At 40.9% G+C, this 13989-nt stretch overlaps 1 non-coding gene across 1 annotated transcript; it reads right to left on the reverse strand.

Moving 5' to 3' along the window:
* Positions 1-5566: 5566 nt before the first annotated feature.
* LOC148563952 (small nucleolar RNA R71) lies at positions 5567-5674 on the reverse strand. Its single transcript, XR_015884975.1, has one exon. It is a non-coding gene; the product is annotated as a small nucleolar RNA R71 (small nucleolar RNA).
* Between the last annotated feature and the right edge of the window lie 8315 nt (positions 5675-13989).

The raw sequence follows: 13989 nt of genomic DNA on the forward strand, positions 1-13989 counted from the left end.
CATGCTTTCAGAGCTTCGATCTCTTTGGGGAAGTCGTGCTCAAGCATCTGTCTGGCTTGTTTCTTCATTGCTTTACAATCCTTGCAAATTTTCTAGAGGTTTGGTACTTCACAGTCCGTCCTCTTTTGAGTGGTAGTGTGGGTTTTCTATCCTTGCCTTCTGGATCACGCCTTGCTTTAAGTTTTGTGTTGACAACCCTCTGCTTTGGCAAAGTTATCCTTGCGGCTTGATATTCGGGCTTTTAGTGACTTGTCCAATGACTTTTTAGTGTTCTTTATATAGAACCTTTTTTAGTCTCGGATGACGTTCGTAGCCCTGTTTGAGATTGTGCCTTTTTTTAGCGGAGTTGTATCCCTTTTAGCTAAGTACATTTGAGCCTTAAGTTGTTTCCCAACCTTTTGGCTTGTTCTATTCTGAGATCGTTCTTGCGCCTCTTCTTAGCTGACGTTGACCTGTACGACTTTGCCCCTGCTTGAGTTCGGACCTCTCGTGAGATCGTGTTTTTGGAGCTTCGATCTCTTTGGGGAAGTCGTGCTCAAGCATCTTGATTTTGGTCGATCTTGAGTAGTTTCTCCTTGTGCGAGTTTGGTATTGCCCTTTTTTGTTGAGAGGTCTTTTCAGCTTTCTTCCGACTTGTTTGTCTTCACTGCTCGGGCTTTTTAGTCATAATCCAACAACTTTTTTGGTAGTATTCCAATGGGGAACCTTTTTATAGTTTGTTTAGACGACTTTTTAGCTCCATCTTTGAGGCCGTGGTTTTTGCTTTTTTAAGTAGTGTCTTTTTTCAGTGAAGCACTTCTGGCTTTGGTCTTTTGACCTTTCCTTGGCCTTTGTGAGATGTTTATAGAGTGTTGGTACTTTTCTGTCCAACCTTTTTTTGATCAGATCTTGTTTTGTCTGTCTCTTGTTTGGGCGAGATGACCCTTGGGGCTAACCTGTCTGACAACTTTTTAGTGTTCTGGTAGAACCTTTTTAGTTATTCTAAACAATTTTGATAGCCTTGTCATGGAGCCGTGGCTTTTTGGGCAAAGTTGTGTCCCTTTTAGCGCACGCTTTTCGTTGGTCCGACTTCTCTTGTCGGTCCACTCTGTAGCTTTCGTGGTCGACTTCGCTTGTCGATTCTTTCTGAGTTATTTTTAGTAATCCATTTTTAATCAGGTTTCACCGGATCTCTTTTTTATGGATTTAATTTTTATAACTCTGTTGCTTTAATCGTCTTGAGCCGACTTCTTCATGTTGGTCGCTTCTAAGTTATTTCTAGTAATCCATTTTATTTGGACCTTTGTCAGGTCTCTTCTTATGGATTACTTTTTATAACTTTTTTGTTTATGGGATGACTTCTTTACGTCAGTCCCTTCTAAGTTATTTCTAGTAATCCTCTTTCTTGAACCTTTGTTAGGTCTCTTTCAGGGATTACTTTTTATAACTTTATGTTCTGGGCCGACTTCATCATGACGGGCACTTCTAAGTTATAACAATCCTCTTTTATAGGGCTGGCCAGACCTCTTTCCAGGGATTTACTTTTTATAACTCGGGTTATTGACTGGTCCAACTTCTTTACGTCGGCCTGTCTTTAAGTTATTATTTAGCAATCCATTTTTATTATGACCTCGTCAGGTCCTTTCTATGGATCACTTTTGATAACTTCTTGCATTATTCTGTTTTCATCTTTGCCGATTTTGTAGAAATTGGGTTTGATCCCCGTTTGGTCGACCTTTTGATGAATTTGGTTTTCATCTTCGTTGGTATTTATCATGACCGAGCAATGAATCTGATTTTCCCTTTCTGCCGATCTGTAGCTTTATAATCGGGCGATGAATTCTGCTTTGACTTTTTTGCCGACCTTGTCGAAATCGGGCGATGAATTCTGCTTTCATCTTTGCCGACTTTTATCGTGATCGGGCGGTGAATTTGGTTTTCACCCCGCCGACCTTGTCGTGATCAGGCAGTGAATTTTTGCACTCAGATTAATGCGTCTTGGTAGAGCAGTGAAATTGTTTTTCACTTTGCCGACCTTTGTTGAAATCAAACGGTGAATTCGGTTTTCATCGTGGTCAGGCGGTGAAGTTGGTTTTCACCTTGTCGACTTGTCGCTTTGTAATCGGACGATGAATTTGGTTTTCATCTTGCCGACTTTGTCGTGATCGGGCGGTGAATTTGGTTTTCACGTTGCCGACCTGCCGTAATCGGGCGTCTTGGTAGGAAATTTTTTAGGGAATCTGCAATCTTTTAAACAATAAAATGAAGATAAAAGTGTGTACATGTTAGTACTTACCCTTCTAGGTCGGGCAATCTTTTTGGATCTCAGCCTGGCGCCCTTTTTAGATTGCAGGCATGCCATGACCTTGGTAGCTCTTGCCCCTCGAGGTTGGATACTTTGTAGTAGCCTTTGCCTAGTACCTCTGTGACTCGGTAGGGTCCTTTCCAGTTAGCTGCTAGCTTCCCCTCTCCCAGTCGACTTGTTCCGATAACATTTCGGATTTAGGATGAGGTTGTTGCTGGCAAAGCTTCACTGTACTACCTTCTGATTGTGTCTTGAGGCCATTCGACATTTTAACACCTCTTCCCTTTGATTTTATTAATTTTTTTGGATTTTTGTATATTTTTTTTTTGAAAACATATAGGGAAAAGGAAGCAATGAATTCACAGTCCTCAATCAAGATTCCAGGAATCATACCAGGTTAGTCTAAAGCTTGATGGCCAGCCAAACTTCAGCATACCATTTTGAAACTTTAGAATTCATTCTTAAAATTTTTAAAATAATTTTCGAAAACAAAGAAAAAAATTTTTTTAAAGATTTTTGAAGAAAAGTTTTTTTGAAAATAAAACAAAAAGAAAATTACCTAATCTAAGCAACAAGATGAACCGTCAGTTGTCCAAACTCAAACAATCCCCGGCAACGGTGCCAAAAACTTGGTGCACGAAATTGTGATCCCTGGTAATGGCTCCAAAAACTTGGTGCTCTAATCTTAATTCATAATTTGTCACAACTTCGATACAACTAACCAGCAAGTGCACTGGGTCGTCCAAGTAATAAAACCTTACGTGAGTAAAGGTCGATCCCACGGAGATTGTTGGTATGAAGCAAGCTATGGTCATCTTGTAAATCTCAGTCAGGCGGATATCAAATGGTTATGGAGTTTTCGAATAATAATAATAAATAAACAGAAAATAAAGATAGAAATACTTATGTAAATCATTGGTGAGAATTTCAGATAAGCGTATAGAGATGCTTTCGTTCCTCTGAACCTCTGCTTTCCTACTGTCTTCATCCAACCAGTCCTACTCCTTTCCATGGCAAGCTTTATGTAGGGCGTCACCGTTGTCAATGGCTACATTCCATCCTCTCTGTGAAAAAGGTCCAAATGCTCTGTCACGGCACGGCTAATCATCTGGAGGTTCTCTATCATACTGGAATAGGATTCACCCTTGATAAACCACTATTTTATGATTTATATTGTGTTTAATTGTGTGGTTTTATCATGATCCTTACCCACTTATTCATTAAATTAGCATGCATTTAGATTTTCTTCCTGAATTTATTACATGTTTGAAAACTGCTTCCTAGAGACTTTAATTATTTACTTTTAATTCTCCTTTATTCCATTCGATGCTGTGATCTGTGTGTTAGTTGTTTCAGACTTTACAGGGCATAAATGAGTTAGAGATTGGAAAGGAAGCAAGCAAAAATGGAAGGAACACAAGAATTTGAGGAGATAACCAGCGAGAAGTGACGCAGTCGCATGGCTCACGCGACCGCGCGAAAGAGAGCAGATCGCAGTGACGCGGCCGCATGGCTCACGCGGCCGCGCGGATTGGAAAAGCTCTGGCGAGGTGGTAGCGTGGATGACGCGAACGCGTGGCGAGGAAAAGCGCGAATGACGCATCCGCATGGATGACGCGATCGCGTGACATGTGCGATCTGCATAATCTGCAGAATTCGTTGGGGGTGATTTTGGACCCTATTTCGGCCCAGTTTTCAGCCCGGAACAGCAGACTAGAGTCAGAGAACATGCAGAAACAAATAACACATTCCTTCGGAGAAAGTTTTAGATCTAGTTTTACTCTCTTAGGTTTTTCTCTCTAGGTTTTAGAATTTTAATTTTCAATTGGTCTTAGCATTGGAACATTGAGAAGAGTTATTCCCTCATCAAGACCTCGTCATTCTAGTTCGTTTTCTCAACTTGGTTTTATTCTTCCATGTTCCTTGTTTTGTTCAATTTTGTTATTTGAATACTTTTATGATTATTTAATGCAAGGATTATTTCTTTTTAATTTAATTTCAATTTCAATAATCATGTCTTCTTTTAATTCCCTTTCATATGCTATGGATTCTTTATTTACAATGCGTGAGTAGTTTCCTTACTTGATAGGGAGTTGATTAAAAGGAACTCTTGAGTTGGAAGGATTGAAGAAAAATTTGTAATTAGGTTAAATGTTGGATTACTATTCTGTCACCAACGCCAATCCCTTTGAACTAAGTGGGTTGCAACTTGTGAACAGATCTGGCATCCCAGCTTGTTTGACTTTCCCTTACTTAGTAAAGGATAACCAAACAGAATAACCATTAATTATAAATTAATCTTACAATCACTCCATCAATAGTAGAAATTCCAACCAATCAACTCCCAGTCAAGGCTTTTATTCATATTAATTAAATTTCCTCAATTTAAATTCCAATTTACCTAACTCAACTTCTTTGAACATCTGATTAATAAGATAGCACACTTTTCTGCAACTCGTTGGGAGACGACCTGGGACTTAAAACTCCCAGTAATTTTTAATTTAATTCTCTGTGACATATTTCTAAATTGATAGGCAGATTTTCGGTGAGTTAAGAACTATACTCGCAACGTAACCATTTTAATAATTTTTAATTCACCAACTTCTGCGTCTCATCAATTTTTGGCGCCGTTGCCGAGGAGTTGCAATAGAGTACTAATTTTATTAATTAGAATTTATTTATTTCCATTTTATTTTATTTTTGCTACTATGAGCTGCATGTTTCTTCCGTCAAATGACGCGTTTACTTCCTGATCCACGCTTGCTAATATTCGATCCTGAAATTGAAAGGACAATTTCACGAATAAGGCGAGAACAGCGTCGGTTAGCCCGCTCTGAGGGCGGATCTGAAAGTGAAGCTGAGGAAGAAACCAGCCCCCGTTCTACTGATTCGGTTGTTTTACGTGCAGAAAACATGGCAGCTAGGAGAATTACCATCCAGAAGGAAGGAGCCCCTGATTTTACAATGCAACCGTTTCAAGCGCATCATCCGGCGGTAGCTACAGATTTTGAAATAAAGCCCGCACTGCTAAATTTGATGCCCAGGTTTCATGGCTTACCTGCTCAAGAGCCTATCAAGCACTTGAGAGATTTCCAGGCAGCCTGTTCTACTGTCAGGCGTGATGGCACTGATGAAACTTCAATTCTGCTAAAAGCTTTTCCATTTTCTCTTGAGGGAAAAGCAAGAGAGTGGTACTACACTCAACCTCTAACAAATGTATCCAACTGGGATACACTCAGAAAGGAGTTTCTGGAGAAATTCTTTCCATCTGAAGTTACTGATAAGCTAAGGAAGGATATCTCCACAATTGTTCAGGATGACAATGAGACTCTCTTTGAATACTGGGAGCGCTTCAATAATCTTTTGGAAGTATGCCCCCACCACATGATTGACAAGATCGTGCTACTCAGCTATATTACACAGGGTATGAGACCCCAAGATAAGACCATGCTGGAAAGTGCCAGTAATGGGTCTATGAAGAAGTACAAGACCACTGATGAAGCTTGGCAATTGATCAGTGATTTAGCTGAATCCACTAGGAACCACAGACAAAAGCAAGGCTGTTCAAAAGCTGTTGCAGAAGTATCTTCCAGCAGAGAGACTGCTGCTCTAACTCAAGGCATCTATGAAATAACCAACTTGCTGAAACAAATGCAGTTGAATCAACAAGCTCAGCAAGCTCAACCTCCTCTATCACAGCAAAACCAATAACTAGTCCCACAAAGAGTTTGCGGAATCTGTGCTGATTATAGCCATTACACCGATGAATGCCCGCAGCTCCAACAAGAAGACAACATGGTGGCATCCACTCACAACTTCTATGACCGCCCCAACCAAGGGTACAATCAAAGTGGAAATAATAACCATGGATGGCAGGACAATTCAAACCAGAATTGGAGGGACAACAATAACAGAGGAGGCAGAGATAATCGGGGAAATTAGAGGTGGAACAATAACAACAACAGGAAGCAAAATCAACCTTACAGAGCACCTCACCTGAGGCAGAACCAAGGACCACAGAACAATCAGCAGCAGACCTCTCAATTTACTCATTCTTCGTTATCTTCTAATGAAGATCTACTACAATCTCTTGAGAAAAGACAACAGACTATGGAAAACAACATCATGAATAGTATTAACGCCGGTCTGAATGGTCTCACTTCTACTCTGCAAGCTTTTATGACACAGCTTGGATCAGCACAAAATTTCAGTAACCAACCTTCAAGAACCACTGGAATCCCCTCTCAACCATTACCCAATCCAAAGGGAGGCATTAATGCTATCACCCTGAGGTCCGGAACCACACTGCAGGAGAGGAATCAGGAGGAACCAAGCTCACCAGAATACGCCTCAGCTGAAGAGGTGGTAGAAATCGAAGATGTTGAAGAGGAAGAGGATATACAGGACATAGCTGAAGAAGAAATAGCTCAACCACAGGAGGAAGCACCAAAAAGCGCATGCACCACAGAAAATACCACTCCCATTCCATTTCCACAACTTGCAAGAAAGCCCAGGAAGCAGCTGGAACTCGATCCTAAAATGGTAGAGATATTCAAAAAGGTTGAGGTAACTGTTCCCCTTTTTGATATTATTCAGCAGGTACCTAAATATGAAAAGTTTCTAAAAGACTTATGTATCCATAAAGACAAAATTAATGAATTAGAAACTATTCCTTTAGGTAGTTCTATATTTGCTTTAATGGGAGGATTACCTGAAAAATGTAGTGATCCAGGTCCTTGCATAGTTAGTTGTACTATTGGTGGTGTAGTAATTTATGATTGCATGTGTGATTTAGGAGCAGTATAATGGCTTTGTCTATATATGATGTTTTGAGGCTCCCTCCCTTAAAAAGGTCGGCAGCTCGTTTTGTGTTAGCAGATAAAAGCATTATTACAGTGGCTGGAGTTGCTGAAGATGTTTTGGTGAACATTAAAGGGCTCACATTTCCCACTGATTTTTATATCTTGGAGATGCCCCACAATGAATCAGATAAGACATCATCAATCCTACTTGGAAGACCATTCCTGAAGACATCAAAATTCAAATTGGATGCTTCTTCAGGAACATACTCCTTTGAAATAGATGGCCGTATAGTAATCTTCAATCTGAATGGAGTCATTGACAACCCCCCAGAAGATCGTTCTATTTTCCAGTGTGATGTCATAGACAAAATTGTGGCTGAAGTTCAAAAGGAAGAGTTTAAAGAGAGGCACACTAGACAAGGTCCAAGTGTGGGGACCCTCTTAACTGACAATGGGAGCACTTCGCCATTTTCACAAGCCCCAGATAATCCAGAGCCCGCTCATGATCAAAAGTTAGAATTGAAACCTCTCCCTCCACATATCAAATACGCTTATCTTGAGGATGAGCAGAAGCTTCCGGTTATTATTGCAAGGGAACTGACTTCTAAACAAGAAGAGCAGTTACTTGACGTACTGAGGAAGCATAAGAAGGCAATTGGGTGGAGTTTGGCAGACATAGTGGGAATCAACCCTCAAGTATGTGAGCATAGAATATTTTTAGAAGAGGGAGCAAGACCTGTCCGTCAACCCCAAAGAAGATTGAATCCCACCATCTTGGAAGTTGTCAAAAAGGAAGTGACCAGACTATTGGAAGTAGGTATCATATATCCCATTTCAGACAGTGAATGGGTAAGCCCAGTACAAGTGGTACCCAAGAAATCTGGAGTCACTACAGTGAAGAGTGAGCATGGAGAGCTCATAGCAACTAGAGTTCAGAATGCTTGGAGAGTCTGCATTGATTACAGGCGTCTAAACCAAGCTACCCGTAAGGATCACTACCCACTTCCATTCATTGATCAAATGCTGGATCGCCTGTTAGGTAAGTCACATTATTGCTTTTTAGATGGTTACACAGGTTATTTTCAGATTCATATAGCTCCTGAGGATCAGGAAAAGACTACTTTTACATGTCCTTTTGGGACTTACGCTTATAAGAGAATGCCCTTTGGCTTGTGCAATGCACCAGCCACCTTCCAAAGTTGCATGATGAGTCTTTTCTCCGATCTTATTAAGGACTGTATGGAAGTTTTTATGGACGATTTTAGCGTTTATGGTGATTCTTTTAGCCTTTGCTTAGATGGATTATCTCGAGTTTAGATAGATGTGTTAATACAAACCTTGTGTTGAATTTCGAAAAATGCCACTTTATGGTAAAACAAGGGATTGTGTTAGGACATGTGGTATCTAATAATGGCATTTCTGTAGACCCAGCAAAGGTGAATGTTATTTCTAGTTTACCTTACCCCTCTTTTGTGAGGGAAGTCCGTTCGTTCCTTGGCCAAGTAGGTTTCTATAGGAGATTTATTAAGGACTTTAGTAAGGTGGCACTTTCCTTATCCAGATTACTGCAGAAGGATATTGAGTTCGAGTTCAGTGATGATTGCAAACAAGCATTTGATAAGCTGAAGACTGCTCTAACTCAAGCTCCAATTGCAAGAGGACCAGACTGGAGCCAGCCGTTTGAAATCATGTGCGATGCTTCCAACCATGCAGTAGAAGCAGCGCTGGCTCCGCGTGAAGGTAACGATCCTTTTGTTATTGCCTATGCGTCTAAGACTCTAGACACTGCCCAGTCCAATTATACTACTACTGAGAAAGAGCTTCTTGCTATTGTTTTTGCTCTGGATAAATTCCGAGCTTATTTACTTGGTACTAGAGTAGTAGTGTATTCAGACCATGCAGCTCTAAAGTATCTATTAGCTAAAAAGGAATCCAAACCAAGACTTATACGTTGGATACTGCTGTTACAAGAATTTGATTTAGAAATAAAAGATAGGAGTGGTAATCAGAATTTAGTAGCAGACCACTTGAGTCGCCTTGAACATATTAAGGATGATTCTACTCCTATAGATGATAATTTTCCTTTTGACAACCTGCAAGCAGTATCTGAGGTAGTCCCTTGGTATGCACCTGTTGCTAATTATTTAGTTAGCCGCACATTTCCTCCACATTTTTCTAAACATCAAAGAGACAAGCTGAAAAGCGAGTCTAAATATTATATATGGGATGACCCATATTTATGGAGATGTGGCACTGACCAGATAATTAGACGTTGTGTGCCTCAACCAGAATTCTAGTCCATTTTAGAGGCCTGTCACTCATCTGAGAGTGGAGGACATTTTGGCCCTCAAAGAACAGCTAGATAGATCTTAGACTGCGGATTCTGGTGGCCTACTCTTTTTAGAGATGCTGCTGAGTTTTGTAAATCTTGCCCCCCATGCCAGAAATTTGGTAATATATCCAGGAAGGATGAGATGCCTCAACAATATATGCTTTTCTGTGAAATTTTTTATGTTTGGGGCATTGACTTCATGGGTCCATTTCCAAATTCTAATGGATATTTTTATATATTGTTAGCTGTGGATTATGTTTCCAAATGGGTGGAAGCAATTCCTACCCGCACTGATGATGCTAACACTGTTGTTTCCTTTGTGAGAAACCATATCATATGTCGCTTTGGATCACCACGAGCGATCGTGAGCGATCAAGGCACCCATTTTTGTAATAGGAGACTAACATGATTGATGAAGAAGCATGGGATAATCCATAAAGTTGCAACCGCTTACCATCCCCAAACTAATGGGCAAGCCGAAGTGTCAAACAGAGAAATTAAGCGTATCTTGCAAAAGATAGTGAAGCCTCATAGAAAAGACTGGAGCACCAGGCTACAAGATGCACTGCGGGCATATAGAACAGCATACAAGACACCCATTGGGATGAGTCCCTTCCGCTTGGTTTATGGAAAAACTTGTCATCTCCCAGTTGAAATAGAACACAGAGCCTTTTGGGCAGTTAAGGAGTGCAACATGGGAATTGAGAATGCCAGAGCTGAAAGGAATTTGCAACTGCAGGAACTGGAGAACCTTCGCCTAGAAGCTTATGAGAATTTCAGAATTTACAAGGAAAAGATGAAAGCTTTGCATGATCAAAACATCAAGAAGAAAGAGTTTCAACCTGGAGATTTTGTCCTCCTTTACAAATCTCGACTAAGGCTCATGCCCGGTAAGTTGAGATCAAAATAGAAAGGTCAATACAGAATAGAGAAGGCTGAACCATACGGAGTTTATCACCTAAGCCATACTTCAAGCTCTGAACTTATTAAGGTTAATGGACAACGCCTGAAGTTGTACCATGGTGAGAAGGTGCAGAAAAATAAGGAGCTTGAGATCTTCCGCTTGGAAGATCCCCACATAGTAGCAGATTGAGCTAGTGGAGCGTCCAACTTACGGACGTTAAACCAAAGTGCTTGGTGGGAGACAACCCACCGCGGTATGATCATTCTTTTCTTCACTTTTAGTTTTTCTTCTTTCATAACTCTTCTCTTTATTAGTGCTTTCGTGCTCTTTCATTTACATGTCTTTATATTTTATAAAAAAAAAAAATTTTCGCCACGCGACGCGATCGCATCAGTGACGCGTCCGCGTCGCAGAGGGGGTGGAGAAAACAAATAAATGAACAGAGAGTCCGGCTGGAGTCCGGCTGGAGACATGCCAATGGCACAAATCGACCCATGCGACCGCGTCCCTGACGCGTTCGCGTCGCATGGGAATCATGCCCTCCCACGCGACCACGTGCCATGAGTTTTCGACGTAAAAGGGTGCACAGTAACATTCTGTGCGAGAGTGATGCTGGATTGGTGCTGGAGGCACAATCCTTGTCACGCGAGCGCGTCGCCGACGTGGCCGCGTTACCCATTTTATAACGCACAATCACACGATCGCGTGACCCACGCGATCGCGTCACCCAATTTTGGCAATTAAAATAAATCGAACAGAGAGTTGTGCTGGAGCGAGACTGCACTCGCGCCAGCAGCGTAACACGGGTCACGCGACCGCGTGACCGACGCGATGGCATCCCCTTACCTGACGCGCGCCCACGCGAACGCGTGCCCCACACGGCCGCGTCGCATGCGCCGTACAGCTCAACCTAAATTGCCAGATTATCTTATCTTTCTCTCTTCTAAATCCTAATTTCCCTTTTCCCTCCTTCTTTCTTCCCTCCCCTTCCTCTTTCAATCTCACCTTTCACTCTCTATCTCTCTCACCACCATTAGCAAGGTTTTACTTTTTTCTTCCTTCTTCTCTTTTCCATCATTCTTATTATATTATATACATCTTTATTTTCTTTTTCGTTTCTTTTTTCTTTTCATTTTTTTATTTTATTTTTCATCTTCTTCTTTCCCCTTTTTACATGGTGCTAGAAAATTTTTTAAGTCATTATCCCTCTTATATGCTTGTGACTTGTTACAAATTATTTGACAATTATTATTATTTTTAAGGGATTTCTTGCATGTTCAGTTTCATACTTTTTATATCTTATTTACCATGCATGCCATGTGTTTGTGAAAAAACCTATATAGCCCTATGCACTTTTGTACATTACTTTACTCTACTATTCAATGCTTGCTTTTCACAAATTCTCCTTATTATTATATTAATTGAATTTAATTGTCAATACAAATGTGATGGTTTTTACAAAGTATTGCTTGGTCTATGCTACTCATGCCCTTTGCCAGCATGCCAATAAACACCTTGCATTCATTTGTCTTTATATGCACTAGCTATTTTCCATAAGTTGGCTTCTCACACGTACTCGCGAGCATGTGATAATGTCAGCATATTTTAATGTGCATCCATCACCCCCTTTTCCGTTTTCCTTCCTTGTTGTATATCTCTTTAAATCTAATTTACTTTCTCTTCCCTTCTTTCAGGATGGCCACCAAGAAAGGAAAGGAGAAAGCAACTTCCAAACCACCAGCAAGAAGAGGAACAAAAAGAGCATTAGTGGCAGAGCCTTCTTCAACCGCAGTCAAGCCCTCAACAAAAAGAGTTAAGAGGATAATAAAGGTTGACGAAAAGGAGAAAGCCTTTCCAACAAAGGACGCTGCGCGATTTTCCAATCGCTACTGTGAGCAGATGTTCCCTATCCTAGCAGAAAGGAACTATAACAATGAATACCTTCTTATCCTCCCGTCCAATATTGCCACCTTTGTTGAGCCGCAAATTGAGCGAAGACAATGGGGTTTCCTACGGAGACAGCCAAGGCAGGTCAATCTTTTTTGGATAGTTGAGTTCTACTCCAACTTCTACATGCCAACCCTGCAGTCTGTTTATGTCCGGCAGAAGCAAGTCCCCATCACAGAAGAGGCCATTCAGCAAGCTCTGAGTCTTCCCCCTATTCCAGCAGGAATGGACGCTTTTCAAGAAGCCACCCTTCAGCGCCAGAGATACCAATTCAACTGGGACTCCGTTCTCGGAGTCATCGCATTACCTGGCAGCCGTTGGATCTACGGATACCACCGTACCCGCCCTAAGGGAATCTTGGCTTTAGCACTTACCTTGGAGGCTCGCGTATGGGCGCAGATCATGTCCCATTACGTCTTTCTGAGCACTCATGAGTCCTCCTTCACTGCGGACATAGCTGTTCTACTATGGTGCAAACTTACAGACCAACCTCTGAATCTCGCAAGACATATCCGGAATGCTATGGAACACGTACAAATTGCGGGCAACTTACCTTTCTCTGCCTTGGTCTCAGATCTTGTCTTAGCAGCCGGAGTCTCCTACAGAGCTGGGGACACTAAAGCCATGCTTTCACGGGATGATCAGTATGTCCCTAACGGGAAATACCTCAGACTCTCAGTAGCCACTACAAGCCTTCCTACTGCTCCAGTTGAAGATAATCCTTCTTCAACACCACAAGCATCTACAACTGAGAAATTTCTCCAGCAGATAATCGAACGGTTGGATCGGCAAGAACAGAAAGTAAAGATGAGAGAGCGCCGTAACGAGCGCCGATTCAAACACCTCAAGGAGCTACTCAAGGGACGCTTCAGAGACTTAGACACCCCGGACTCCACTTCCTTTACTAGCATAGGGAGCCATGACGGTCCCGATGATAGAGATACTGCTACCAGCCCACCCCTGTTCCTGACAGATGGCATCGAGGATGGTGCAAAGCCTTAAGTGTGGGGAGGTCGGTCAGTACCTGACTTCCAGAGGTAATTTCTCTTCTCTAGCACCAATAATTAGGATATTTTAGTTAGATTTTCTTTCCTTTATAGAATAGAATATATTGCATAGGTTAGGATAGTTGCATGCATGTTCTACTTGATTGAAAAGACAATAAGTTTCTTTTAAAAAAATCTATCTTTGGAACAAAATTTCACTAATTTTTCAAAAATTCTTATGATAAATTTGCTTGAATTGTATTTGGAACATGATATTCGAGTTAAAGAACACACAACCTGTGAAAGATTTGAGCCTTTATGAATGGTTACATTATTTAACCATAATTATTTCATTCTTGTGTGTTTACTTCTCTATGATTGTAATCTATATTTTGTTTTATCTTATATGTCCAATAGTTATTATATTTGCATGCTTGCACATGATTGAGGCCATTATTTGTTTAAACTCACTCATCCAAATTAAGCCTACCCTTTTCAATTACCTTTGTTAACCACTTTGAGCCTTTAATTCCCATTTGTTCGATATTTTACCACATTACTAACCTTAAGCCGAAAAACAATTGTATATCCCAAATTGAATCTTTGGTTAGCTTAAGATAGAATTGTGTGTGCTAGTTAAGTATGGGAAATTGTGGGAACAAAAGTTGTTAAAGGAATGTGTCATAAAAATTTAAGGGGAATTTGGATACCTACTCATGTGAAACTACAAGAAT

Source organism: Arachis ipaensis, chromosome B5 (assembly GCF_059453495.1).
Source record: "Arachis ipaensis isolate K30076 ecotype BB chromosome B5, ASM5945349v1, whole genome shotgun sequence".
NCBI lineage: Eukaryota > Viridiplantae > Streptophyta > Magnoliopsida > Fabales > Fabaceae > Arachis > Arachis ipaensis.